General features: G+C 50.2%; 1 pseudogene; it reads left to right on the top strand.

Moving 5' to 3' along the window:
- Positions 1 to 3,835: 3,835 nt before the first annotated feature.
- LOC119437925 (U2 spliceosomal RNA) lies at positions 3,836 to 3,994 on the top strand (annotated as a pseudogene).
- The last annotated feature ends 9,917 nt before the right edge of the window (positions 3,995 to 13,911 follow it).

Raw genomic sequence — 13,911 nt, 5'->3', positions numbered from 1 at the left:
GTGATCGTCCGAGAATACGTACCCATTTCGGGTTGAGCTCCAGGGCCCGAATTCATTTAAAGCACTTATACGCTAGAATTGTTCGTAAGAGCAAATTCCAGCCAATCCCGATGCTGAGCACATTATTAACGAAGGCGGCAAGCCAATGTAAAAGAACACTTACAAACGAAAATCTTTCTGAATACGGCCCCAGATCCGTATGTCACTGTGCATACCCAAAACCGCAACTCTGAGTGTTATGCGCAGACGCAGAGTCACCGTTACAGGAACGGAGTTCTTGTCTACTATTGCGCTATGCACCGTGAACGCTTAAGCAAACAGCAACAGTAAGTCAGCTGATCACAAACGTTCGTAAACAATATGCCACTGTTCTCCAGTTTAGATCCATTGGTGAGATGCATGAGATGCGCAGATCATTGAGCTGAAGCGGGAGAAACCCAGCGCAGCATTGCCTGGTCATTCAGAATGCACTGCACTTATCCAGCAACGCCAATCGGCTGACCAGACTTGTCGATGCATGCAGGTTGGTGGTGTATCGGTCTTTCAGACAATTCAGTGGCGCCATCAAGCGCCGGGCGCTCTTTTTCTTTCAATTTTCACGCAGACGAATGCACCTCATTCAGCCAGCTAAAGTGAAAGGATGATTAAACGATCGGAGCAGTACCCACCCTAAAGCAAGCCTCAAAGGCTGCCCCTGGATACAGCCCCCAGGGATGGCCGCAGACAAGTGAGCCAAGGCCAACCAGGCCGCGCGTCTTTTGTCGCTTATTGCTTAGCCAGCTCTAACACTGGATCGTTCCCCCGCGCCCTGAGGAGCCCGTCGCGGCGAGTGTCCAGCCGAGCATCGTCTCTGCAACGTCGAGGTCACTCCTGGGCGGGGGCCGCGCCGTAAATTAGAGGTTGTATAATAATTCAACCCTCGATTTTCACCCGCGGGCAAAGCTTACGCTCCCCGAGCGATACACTTTCTCCGCGCTGGTCAGTGGAGAGTAAAAAAAAATGATAACGGCTCCCCTGGATGCCGCTTCTGTTTCGCCGTTGGCGATAGCACTCGTTGAACCCGGAATGGCTGGGAGCGCCGGCCGCCGAGTCACCTTGAGGCTGCCAACAGCGCCTGCGAGATATCGACATCGCCCCGCGGAGGAACCTCGTGGTGGTATCGGTCCAGCAAATTTGTGCTGTGTCCCGCAGGTTACGTCAGCACTGGTCCATACTACAGTGTTCATTGCGTTTGTATGAAGCAAAAGCTAAAGTTCGGACTGATTCATCTCCTAGTTAATGGCAGGTTTACTCCGTGCGCATTAGCTGTCCGATATTCACCATCCGCACGAGCGTTAGCTGGAGCCGGTATTGCTGCGCAGCGAGCGGACGCTCGGTTTCGTCGCTCCGTCCACAGACCGAATGCACCCCGAAGCCGCCTTGCACAGTGGAAAAACCAAAGTCTCGCGGTTACACTGGGGGGGGGGGGGGGGGGGGGGGGGGGGTATATTCTGTAAGAGTCCACCACCTAGTGGACTGTCCACTTCGGCTGTCGCCATTGGTTCCAGCACTACGAGCGCGAAGGTGCCATCCAGTCTCCTTCGTGCTCGTGGTGCTGGAACCAATGGCGACAGCCGAAGTGGACAGTCCACTAGGTGGACTCTTACAGAATACCCCCCTGCATGCCGTCTGCCCGCACTCGTCGACGTCTGTCTGGGTTGAATCTGGTCTGATAAAGCTTATAGCGTAAGTTCTTCAGCAGACATACGGTGGCTAGCAGACATGCCGAACACCACCCGTCGCAGCAGTTTTGTATCTACCTTTTACAGTGAGCAGCCTGCGCACCGCGCACCAGGGGCCGCTACAGGCGCGCTGCCATTGAACGCCTTCTGAACCGGGAGAAAGCAGGCATCAGCCGTCGCCGGCCGCTCCAGCAACGTTCCGCCGAGAGGCCGGGGATCACTTAGTATTATTTATTTAAAATGTGAAAAAGAAGAGGGAAGACGTGATCTGTCGTCAACTGCGACAGAGACTTGAAGGTGCGGGATAAGACTATGTGCGAGCTTCATCCGCATGAGCTGCAGCACAAGTGCCAGTGCTTACGACCGTTCGTCATGTACACCTTTCCGCTATATGCGAGCACAAGCCCAACCGCCAGTGCCGGGTTGCCAATAGCCGGCAGTGAAAGGTAACCGATTTCCGGTAACGATAATGAACGGTAAGCGATTGCTGCCTGCGTTACCGCTGGTACAAAACCAGACTTGTACACGTTACAGAAAAAAGTAGCTGATTACAATTACAGTTACTTCATTCAAGAATGTAATTGATTAAAGTTACCAATTACGAAAGTAATTGAGTAATTATTCAAATGTAATCGAAAATTTCTACGTTGCTTTCCTCCGAAATTTTAGTAACACTGCACAGATAACGTAAACAGAACGAGCTGGCCTGGCACATTCAATGCGCCCTCTGCAGCGCGTCATACTTTGCTTACATTTACGAACAAGAGCTTTAAAAAGAGAGAGAGAATTCATCGGTCATCTTCTCTCGTTTTTGTCGTGAAGTCATCAGCAGCGGCACTAAAAACTCACTGTATGTGCGGGCTGGGAAGCAGGGCTGTGTTGTAACGTACGGACATCTTGCGCGCAAGATTGTCGTTACTCAGCATTTGGTTCCCTGTGGCGCGCAACGCGTTTTGAACTAGACCCTCCCGGTTGGGCCAATGGAAAGCTGTAAAAACCGTCCATATGTGATATCCTGGCAATAACGTCCTAAGTGGCCTTCGCTATCGAGACATACAAGCGCCTCTTTAATTCGTCGGCCAACATCTGGTGGAGAATTAACATGAGGAAACAAATATTGAGCTCCCGGGTTTGCCCGTATGAACACGTTCATCCACTAGGCTGCTGCGTGGCACCATCTCGGGCGTTCTACTGTAGTTACCGCCAAATTCAGGTTCCTCAAATTGCCTCACCTATTACAGCTTGTCTCACCAATAAAGTAAATAATTACATGTAATTGGTTACTGAAAATGTAACCGAATTACAGTGAGCGTTGCCGAGTAAGGAATGTAATCGTTAAATTACAAAACTGCAAAAAAATGTAATAGATTACAAGTAATAATTACATGTAAAAGTTAGAGATAAGCTATCTTAAATATAAGTTAAAGGTGCAGAGTTAAAAGATACGTTTCATGCGGTTTAAAAAAAATTGAGGAGCCATTCCACTCTGTGAAGGTAGGTGACCAGCGAAGCGGTAGCACATCACACAGGCTTAGACAAGGGTACACATTTGGTAATGGTAGTGACGATAGCTTTGTGATTACTGCGATATACACTGATTGGTTCGGTTGCAACCTTAGACAGATTCTTGGCCAAAGTTAAATCTAGCTTTGTGATTACTGTGATGTACACCCATTGGTTCGGTTACAACCTTAGACAGACTCTTGGCCAAGGTTAAATCTATACACCACCGTTGTTGAGTAGTTAAGTGACTCGGATTGGTGCGGCACTTCAAACCAAACTCTTCTATAGCACAAACTGAGTGAACAGTTTCTTGTCTGGTTTTTAAATGTCCACAATGAAGTCTCCAACAATGATCACAGGGGTAGTGTCATCACGGTCAACCCACGCAAAGTGCATGGTCATGAACTTCTCGATATCACACTTGCATGTGCCTTAAGATATATACACAGTGGATATCACAATCACGTCGTTAGGGTTAGTTAGTACAGCACAGACATCCCCACCTTCGGTGGCATTGTCCTCTTGCGAGTCAACGGTGTATGGCTATACATACATTTTGTCATTTGCGTATATGGCAACGCCACCTGCTCGTGAGTCCATGTGGCGTTCACAAACGTTTCCAGTATACCCATCTACTTGAAGCAATGCATCTTGATTTATTTATTTAATTTGTTATTATTTATTATTAGGGGCGGAGTGCTTGAAGCCTGCTCCTCCTCCGCCGCGGGTCGGCCCGGTATTGCACTATCTTCGGGATCGGCCAACGCTCACCAAGGTGTATTTTTTATTGTTGATGCACAAACACGAAACATACATGGAGCCTTAGCCATATACAGCTTTACTGTAAAAGAAATATTGCTCTTAAGTACCCAGTAAATCCAGAAAGAGCGCTGATATCGTCCACGCAAAGCATTTTAGCACTCTTTCATGCACACAACTTTATTATTGGAGGGAAACAATATTTTATTGAAAATACAGATTAGCTTTCGTCCAAAAATGACTTTTATAACGCGGGAAAAAAAATTGGCACATTGGTTCAGAAGAAATGAGGTGGTCACCTGAGGTGACAACCGTGCAGCAAGTGTCAGTCACTTTCGGTGGAATGCTGCAAAACAGTCCTTGTTTCCCCTCAGGCACAATGGAACGTTGCATGTCTCACACATCCATGTCGTTCTCGAAGGCTGGGATTTCGTGCTGCACATACCACACCTCCGCTTCGTGCATCTTTTTGGCTGGTGCTTGCTGTAAACTATTATAGACGTATGGCCGTATCCACATGTGGCTTAGATTTTTTTTTTTTTTTTATGTGCACTGTGTTGTTGTTTGCGTTTGATAACCTGCCCCTTTTACAAACCTGGGCTTCCGCTGTGAGAGATGCAATCACACTTCTCCGGAAATCTTTCATGGTAAAGTGCTCAACTCCTTCGAGTTCACAGTGTACGAGAAAAGCATTCACGACACAGCAATCCAGTAGGTGGAAAAAGATTCTGTGCCACCACTTCCGTTATTTTCTGTCTATTTCACATTGCGCTTTGCGCTTATCAAATTTGTCTACAAAATTCATGCTATGGTTGTAATCTTGCAAAGCCGCCGGACAGCACACCTTGCTCACTGTCCCATCCTTGTTTTTCCTGTCAATGTCAATTAAACTTTATTAGAAGGGTCATGAAAATTCGTTAGCAAATAAACAGTCCTCTTGTCCTTCCATTTTAGACAGCAGACGCTGTCGTCGCTGACACTCCAGTCTTTGTAGCCTCTTTTCATTGATTTGTCAGCCTGCAAGCATGGCAAGTTCTTTCTATTGGAATTCATTGTCCCACATGCGTAAATGCCATCGTACAGAGAGAGAAAGAGAGAGAGAGAGAGAGAGAGAACATTTATTGAGCTCAAAATGACGGCGTCTTCTCAGACGACGGACGGGGTGGTTCCCTGGTTTCGGGACCCATATACGGCCAGCAGCTCCTGGCCCCTAGCCGCCAGCGCAAGCTGGATCGACAGGGCGGGGCTGGACCGTCGCTCATGGGGTGGGGTAGTGGGGGACGGAGGGGGGATGGGGGGTATAGGGGATTTGAGTGCGAGTGAGTGCCAGTGAGTGTGAGTGAGGTCCCATCGTGCAGAAGGTCTTTCAGGAGGTTGTAGCTCGTAAAGTAATTATCGAAAAAAACACGATGCTGCTTGGCCACAAGGTCATGACATAACTTCCTCACAACATGTGCACCTAGCTCCTTCTGAACACAGCTCTCAGATTTACCGGTGTAAATATCAAATTTTAGGTTATAGCCATTGCTGGCACAAAGCATCCACACCTTGTAGCCACGCTTCACAGGCTTCTTTGGCATGTACTGCTTCAACGAGCCCCTTCCCTTGAACTTTATCATCGATTCATCGATGGCGAGCAGCTCGGTGGGCAAGTAATTCTCCGCGAAGGTTTTTGATAGTTCAGTTAGGAGTGGACGGACTTTGTAGAGCTTGTCAAAGTTGGGATGATCCCTCACTGTCTGCAAGATATTATCATTCAGATTCAGGTGTGATAAAGGCCAGCCGAATCTGTTGTCAGGCATAACTTTCGACATGAAAGGATCATACATGTCAGGTGCACTAGACCAGTAATCCCGGTAACTTGGACTTCTTTTGATTCCCATCAGGAGATTGAGCCCCAAAAACGAAAGCATTTCTTCCAATGTGGTGGGTGTGTGCGGCTTGCCCTGCTGCTGAGCGTAAAGATTTGTCTGAAATACCAGCAGCGCCATCAAGGACGGCGTCCAGAATAAGCTGAAGATCTCATAAGGACTTGTTTTCTCTGTGTTTTGGACAGAAAGTGGCACCCCACTGCATAACAGAAAGTCCAGCGGTGGCGACATCTTATAGGAGAGAGAGAAACAACTTTATTTAAATAAGCATTGTGCATAACTTACATACATCTTATAGGAAGGACTCCATACAGGTACCTTCGCAGTCATAACAGGAACGTCATCTACGTCGCTGTCTGTATCGGAAGACTCGCACACTGCAGCGATTGCTTTCCTTGCCTCAGGTCTCTGTTTACTCGTTTTGACAGCTTTACCATTTACTTCATAGTCAGGGTCACTTGTGACTGAAGTGGTCACTCCCTGTGAAACTGTCAGAGTCCGATGGTATTTCGACAAACTCTTCCACTGAAACACCAAGAACAAATGATATATTGCCGGCCGTCCAGACCCTTCATGCATGGTGGTTACTCTAGGGGACCACCACCTTCAGCGACAAAGCGCTCTCGAATAATTGAGCGCAGCACTTCAATTCCAGCTTGCGTAGTATAGGCTACTTCTGCAACACTCTACCCTGTGATATGAATTCAGTACAAAGAGGACTTACCTTTCTTTCCATAAAAAATGTCACAGTTTCGCCCTAAGGGCGAAGCAATGAATGCGATAGCAACACAGCAATGTCATACGAAGTAAGGTGAGCGGCTTTGGTAGCAATATGAATTGTAGTAAACATGACCTTAGTAAGTAAGCAGGTGTGCTGCGGCGTAAGTAGACCGACATGAAGAGAGACTCGATGACCACGACAAGGCGCGTGTGAAACGGTGGTGTTGATGAGAAGCGCTTCCCGTGGGCAGCGCGTGCAGGCTGCGCTGCCGATCCGGGCAGCAGTGCATCTGTCGCGCGCGTCGGACAATGAGCTTGTGAGATAGGCTCGACTATAGGGCGCGGGGGAAGATAGCGCACATAAAGGTAGAAGGCGAGCAGCAGTGTCGGCTCGTTGCCGGACTGGTGTGGCCGTCATCGCGCGCACTGCAGATCACACAGCGTGCGACAGTGGGCGCGGGGGGCACATACGTGATGGGGCGAATGTGCTTAGAATGACAGGAATGCAATGAACACATGAGAACAAGTAAGTAGGGGTATTTAATGATCCGTGTAATTAAATAGCACGAAGTATAGTCTTACGATGTAAACACACAGTTCACTCAACGACCACGAGAACCGGCTTGTGATCGCTAAAGTAGGTCGGAAATGTCACGCAGTGCACTCGGGATGCGATGCCCTTTCCGAACACAAGGTCCAAACAGGTGTTGTTGCGTGTAGTAGGCTGTGTGACGTCCGACAAGAGGCGAAGTCCAAGTTCGGCATCGAGGAACGCGAGAAGCCACTCGTTTTCACGGCGAAGCACATTGACGTTGAAGTCTCCAGTGATGATGACCGGCGCATTCTCAAGGCACACCGCACGGAAGTTACGGAGAAAGAAGTCGGTGACGCCGGACCGCGAGGTTCCTTGTGATAGGTAGCAAGCTGCGACGATGAAGCCCTGTGATGTTTGAATGGCACACGCATCGCCACAACTCATCTGGGGCAGCGTGTTGAGTTGGTAGGGAACGTTTCGCGGTGAAAGCGTGGTTCCTCCGAAGTGCTCGTACACGGCGCCAGCCGGAAGAAAACAAAGATAACACGTGACATCCAACTGAACTGAAGTGAACTGAATTTGTGGCCGTACTCTTTGTAACGGGTGAGCAGTATTCAAACATACTCAGGCCAAAAAATAATGGCAAAAAAAAAGAAAAGGGACAACGTAGTAAAAGAAAGAGGTTCACTAGCGGCGCTCTAGGGTCCACCACTCGGAGAGTCGTCTTTTCGTCACCATCACATAAAAAGAAAAAGGCAAGAAAAAAAGGGACACCGTTGTAAAAGAAAGAGGTTCACTAGCGGGTGGCGCCATCTCGGTTACAATGTCAAAAGCTTCACCCGGCGCGCTGTTTGAACGTTGATATGCGGGACCCGCGCGCTTCAAGAGGAAAAAATGAAGAAAAGGTGGTTACCTGGGTTGACCACCATGCCTGAAAGAGTTAAATGACACGTCGCACTGAAAAACTGTGTGACATATCCACATGCATTGTGACATGCGATGCAGTGCGACATACAGGGAACCTGGAACCCAAGGACTGTCATAAGACAATGCCAGTAGAAAACACCTTCATAATTACAACTTAAAGCCTGCACGAGCGTGGACAAAGTCTTCTGGTGTTGCGTGTTACCACTATTCGACAGCCTGAACATGCTTGGCTATAAAATTCATATGCACCCTGTTCAGGCTGATGTGCTCAGGCGTGGTTGACGTCCACTTTTCGCATTCGCGGAATATATATATATATATATATATATATATATATATATAAGTCGGAAGTCGAGGCTGCAGCGTTTAACGTCGCTTGCCTTCATATTGACAAAAAAAGGAGAAAAAAAAAGCCAGTCACAGTTCGTTGAATAGTTAGTTGCTCGGGCTCATTTTATAAACAATCTCTCCTTGCTGGACGGCAAGGCTTCATACGTATATCTATGCTGTCTGCGCGATCCCCGTAGGAATATTTCAAAAAATAGTTTTTCGCGTTTAAAAATCACGTGCATAGGAAACATGTAGGGCTATTTAATGATGTATTAGAGATATTTTTAGGCCGACCTAGAGCACTGCACGGGCTCGGGCTTACCCGAAAACCCGGGCCCGGCCCGGCCCGTGGGCCGGGCCGGGCCGGGTAGAGCAGTTTTTCACGGGCTCGGGCCGGGCTCGGGCACGGCGTGTGCTTTTTGACCCGGGCCCGGGCCGGGCTCAGGTTTTTTGACGCGGGCCCGGGCCGGGCTCGGGCTTTCTGCGAGTTATTCTCGGGCTTCTCAACTCTGAAAAACATGTATTTTTCAGTCTCGGGCCGGGTTCGGGCCAGTTTCGAGTCGGGCTCGGGCCGGGCTCGGGCTTAAGGTAAAGGGTAGCGGGCCGGGCCGGGCGGGTAACGTAGATTATTTCCGGGCCCGGGCCGGGCCCGGGTCTCGCCATAAAAGTTTTGATCGGGCTCGGGTGGGCCACCCAATGTAAAAACGGGCCCGGGCCGGGCCCGGGCCGCAAAAATCGGCCCGTGCAGTGCTCTAGGCCGACCACCAAAGCAACCTTTGTCACCTTGAACACGAAGCTTTTTGCAAAAAGCTGGAAATTTAGTTATCTCTTTATTGCGATAGCAATTATATAGACACTTCAACCGGATTTCTGCCGTTGGCGTCGCCGTCGTCGTCGCCGTGAGGTTCCCTATAGATAAAATCTTCGCCGCGCGCCGTATGCCCGAGCGGAAGCGTGCGGGGACGCGCGCTATCACGGAGAGCGAACGCACTCAAGCTCCCACGCGCAAGCAAGGAAGCGGGAAGCCAGCGCCGGAGGGAGCGGGGGGCGCACTTCTACTCTGCCAACAACCGCGCTCGTCGCTCGCTCGCACCGTCGCTTATCTCCACACGGCTCTCACCTTTATGCGCCGTGCATTCGCCGCTCAGTTTCCCTTGAAGCGATAGACCGCACGTACCTTCGCCCGCTGCTGCGGCGTATGCGCTTGCTGCCAGCGTTTTGACAGTCGTTGTCTGCAGTCATTCAGTGTGATCTATTCATGTTTGTTTGTGCGCGCTCACACCACGCTTGTTCAACCAGTTAGTCGGGCCACATTTTTCAACGCACGCTACACATGCAATGCTGCCCGGGTCGGCAGTGCAGCGCTACAGGTGTTTCCCTTCGCACGCGCTGCCCACGGGAAGCGCTTCTCATCAACACCACTATTTCACACGCGCCTTCTCGTGGTCATCGAGTCTCTCTTCATGTCGGTCTACTTACGCCGCAGCACACCTGCTTACTTAATCAGCTCATGTTTACTACAATTCATATTGCTACCAAAGCCGCTCACCTTACTTCGTATGACATTGCTGTGTTGCTATCGCATTCATTGCTTCGCCCTTAGGGCGAAACTGTGACATTTTTTTTTTTCTTGCAAGTGATCTGCTGAACCTTCAAAGCTTCAAATATTTTTCAGCTATACGCTATGGCAACCGGGCTACCATTCTATATTTATTTTGTGCCATCTGGATCTCCCTGCGTTGCAAGAAAAAAAATTCGAACTTTGCAATTTTACTCACTTTTAATTGCCGGTGCCAAACGCACTCGAAGTGTTCAAATATCTAAAAAAATGGCCATTTTGGCATTCATACCACTTCAATATCTTGACATACGCTCCATATGAATGTCCGGATCATACAATGTCCCTTTGAAGAAATTGATTGGCGCCTTTAGTTCAGCTGAGCAAGAATACATTTTTGCCAAAATACTAGAAATCTTTCAGGAAGAAAAATAAACGGGGAGGATGAGTTTTGAACTTTAACAAACATGTGGAAACTTTTTCAGCTATGAGTTTGTGACGGTCGAAGAAAACAGTGGTTGATTTGGTGCGGAGTGACCCTGGTGGCAAGCGAACGCCATCAAACGCTCGGACCATCCGTCAGCAAATGACCAGTGTTGCCGTTCGTGGCTAGTTTTGGCGCTTAAAATTCGAGGCTACAGTTCCCTCAGTGGCCTCCCTGGCTACTTTTAGGTGCGAAGCACCTTATGCGCCCGGGCTGTCGGCGTATCCTGTCGTAATCCTCGTCGTCGTAGTCGTAGTCGTCGTCACGGTAAGCAAGCGGCTCGGGCTCGGCACGCGCTCGTGATACTGCTCCCGTGTTCGTAGTCGTCGTTGTCTTTTCCACAGCTGGCTGCGTTGAAGCAAGCGGTTCGTGCTCGCGCTCGGCACGCGCTCGTCCCACTGCTCCCCCGTTCGTCGTCGTGGTTTTCCACAGCTGGCTGCGTTGTCGATCATCATTCCAGCGTAGAACTTCACTTCTCTTCTGTCGCCGTAATGGGGAGGCCGCGTTCACGGGGTTATGAGCCATTGCTTAAGGCAGTATGACCCTATTAGCGGTGCATCACTCCATGTTTCGCACCTCCTCAGGTTTCACGTTAGTGGAGCTGCATTTTTTTTTTTTTAATTCTTCTGAGCTCGCAGCACGAGACACACTCACCGGAGCGCGCCATATATAAAAGGTGGCCGAGGAGGATGGCTGCTAGAGCCTGTAGGTGTGTGCCACTCTTCAATAAACATTTTTGAAGCCACCTAGGGTGACGAGGTATGTGCCACTGGGAATGTGCCGCTCTACAATGACGAAAGTTTCACCCGAAAGGCGAAGCATCAATTGCGATAGCAAATTAGTAGAGAGCTATACGGAGTAAGGATAGTAGTTTTATCAGCTGTATAAACTTGGACATGCAGCAGCACCAGCAACGCGCAGAACTGTTGTCGACGCCGTCGGCGTTTTGCCCGCGTTCGCATCGAATGCGCCCGGCGTTGGTGACTGTTGCCGGGGCCTCTGGGGGCGGCTCGGAGGTTTTCGACGAGATCAGAACGGGACACTCGTCGAGCAGCGTCGGAAGTCTTTACCACCTTCTCGCCTCGCAACGTTTTTATATAAATAAGCATTTGGCGCCGCAGCTAAACGTCGCGCGACGGAAGAAGTCGCGTTTGCTCTCTCTATATATGGTGATTGTAAAGGAGGAAAGAGACGCTTAATTCTGCAGCCCTTCACGGAGCACGGCGCAGAACGCGCGTCTGCTCTCCGCCGTGCGTTCGTAGTAGTAAGTGGTTCTTGAGGGAAAGGGAAAGGTTGGCGCTATCTTCTGCAGCCCTTGAGGGAGCACGGCTCAGCGCCAACGGGGAGGGGTAAGTGGGAGCGAAAGAATTAAGGGATAGAGTGGAGACGCCATGGCTGGGCGAAGCAAAACCGGCAGGCATAGGCGGCACGTATCAGGCCGAGATGGAAGGCCTTGGCGTGCTGCAGAGTCTGCAGGGGTGTTGTGCCAGGCCGGTCAGGCCCGGGGTGGAGTGGGAGGCCGTGAGGCCTTCCCGCTTGTAGAAATGTCCTTAGAGGCGTGCGGAGAGCCCTGACGAGTCAAGGAACTCCACGACGCCTCGAAGTGCAGAAAGGTGGTGTCGGCCGGGGAAGAGGAGATCTTCCTCCTTGCCACAGGGGAGGCCCAGGCGGCGGAACTCCTGCAGGAGTGGGCCCCGCTGCTGGAGGTACGCCGGGCAGGCCAGCAGGAGATGTTCGATCGTCTCCGGCTCCCCGCAGGAGCTGCAGGCCGGGGACGTCGCTCGTCCCAGTCGGTAGCTGCGTGCTGCCGTCCAGCTGCAGCCGATGCGGAGCCGGAGAAGGAGCGAGGTCTCCCTGCGAGCCAGGCCTCGCTGGGGGAGTGGTCGTGGGGGGTGCGTTCGCTCCCCGTGAAAGCGCGCATACCTCGCGCGCTTTCACTCGCACATACGGCGCGCGGCGACGATTTCATCGCCTTTGACATCATACAGAATCTCACGGCGACGGCAGAAATCCGCTTTGAGTGTCCATATAATTCTATCGCAATAAAAGGTCCGAGTTGTGTGTCATTCTTCAATGAGTGTCTTTGGCGCTGATACACTCTCGACCGGGTAAGGTGTCTCGTCACCGCAATAATCAGGAGACGCGGCGATGAAGGCGGGCATCGTGATGACGAAAAATGAGGGCAGCTTGCACTAGTGCAAATCTGAAGAAACGCCGTAGCTGGGGGTCGACCTAGGTTTACGAAGTTTTGCTCAGTTTTTTATATATGTATAACTTGTTATAGGCAAGATTTTACCGAGTTTTGCACTCGTTCTTCGCTGTCGCTTTGACGAAGATTCACCAGCACGGTATTTTCCCGTCGAGCATCTTCTTCCTCGGGGGTTACGTACTTCTTCGGCCGACCCATGTTTTTAGGTGGCGCAAACGATGTGCTCGGCGCAGAAACACTGGCAATGTGCCGCCGTCGAGGCGTCACGGCGCTTTATACGAAGGCCGCGAACGAAGCGGCGCGCAGTGACGTCATGGCTTTTTTGGCTACCTTTAGGTGCGAAGCACCTTATGCGCCCTGGCTGTCGGCGTCTCCTGTCGTTGTCGTCACGGTAAGCAAGCGGCTCGTGCTCGAGCTCGGCACGCCCTCGTGCCGAGCGCTTGCCAAGCGCTCCCTGCGTTCGTCGTCTTCCACAGCTGGCTGCGTTGCCGCTCATCATTCCGGCGTAGAATTTCACTTATCTTCTGTCGTCATAATGGGAAGGCCGCGTTTACGGGGTATGAGCCATTGCTTAAGGCAGTATGAGCCCATTAACCGTGCATGACTGCATGCTTCGCACCTCCCCAGGCTTCACGTTAGTGGAGCTGCATTTCGCTCAATGGGTCATTTGACACTTACGCATAAAATTTCATTCACCGCTCAAACCTAGCCTACAACTTAACTCGTGCTAACTGTAATAACTAATAAAAACTAATACACTAAAAAGGCGTCCATAATGGCCAAATTGCTGAGGGAGTTAAAGAAAAAAAAATGATGGTTTCGCTAATACTTCATGGTAAAGACATCAAGCTTGTCCTAAAATAATACTAGTGACGGCTTGGCCACAAGGCGAGTTTTTGACATATTTCTGCGCAATTAGTTGTCACTTTTGCATGCGCGTATGAGAGCATGCACAAACCGCCGTGGTTGCTTAGTGCATGGCTATGGTGTTGGGCTGCTATAAGCACGAGGTTGCGGGATCGCATCCCGGCCTTGCGGCCGCATTTCGATGGGGGCGCAATGCGAAAACACCCTTGTACGAGTACTTAGATTTAGGTGCACGCTAAATAACCTGAGGTGGTCCAAATTATGTCGGAGTCCTCCACTACATCGTGCCTCATAATAAGATCATGGTTTTGGCACGTAAAACCATTTTTTTTTTTTTTTGAGAGCATGCACATGCATGCGCCTACATAGTTTTTCTATATCATGTTGCTGGGTTTTCACCTGTCTTCAATTCTGCTCTATCAATGCC

The sequence above is a fragment of the Dermacentor silvarum genome, chromosome 1, assembly GCF_013339745.2.
Source record: "Dermacentor silvarum isolate Dsil-2018 chromosome 1, BIME_Dsil_1.4, whole genome shotgun sequence".
Taxonomy (NCBI): domain Eukaryota; kingdom Metazoa; phylum Arthropoda; class Arachnida; order Ixodida; family Ixodidae; genus Dermacentor; species Dermacentor silvarum.
This window is presented reverse-complemented; position numbering and strand designations above follow the sequence as displayed.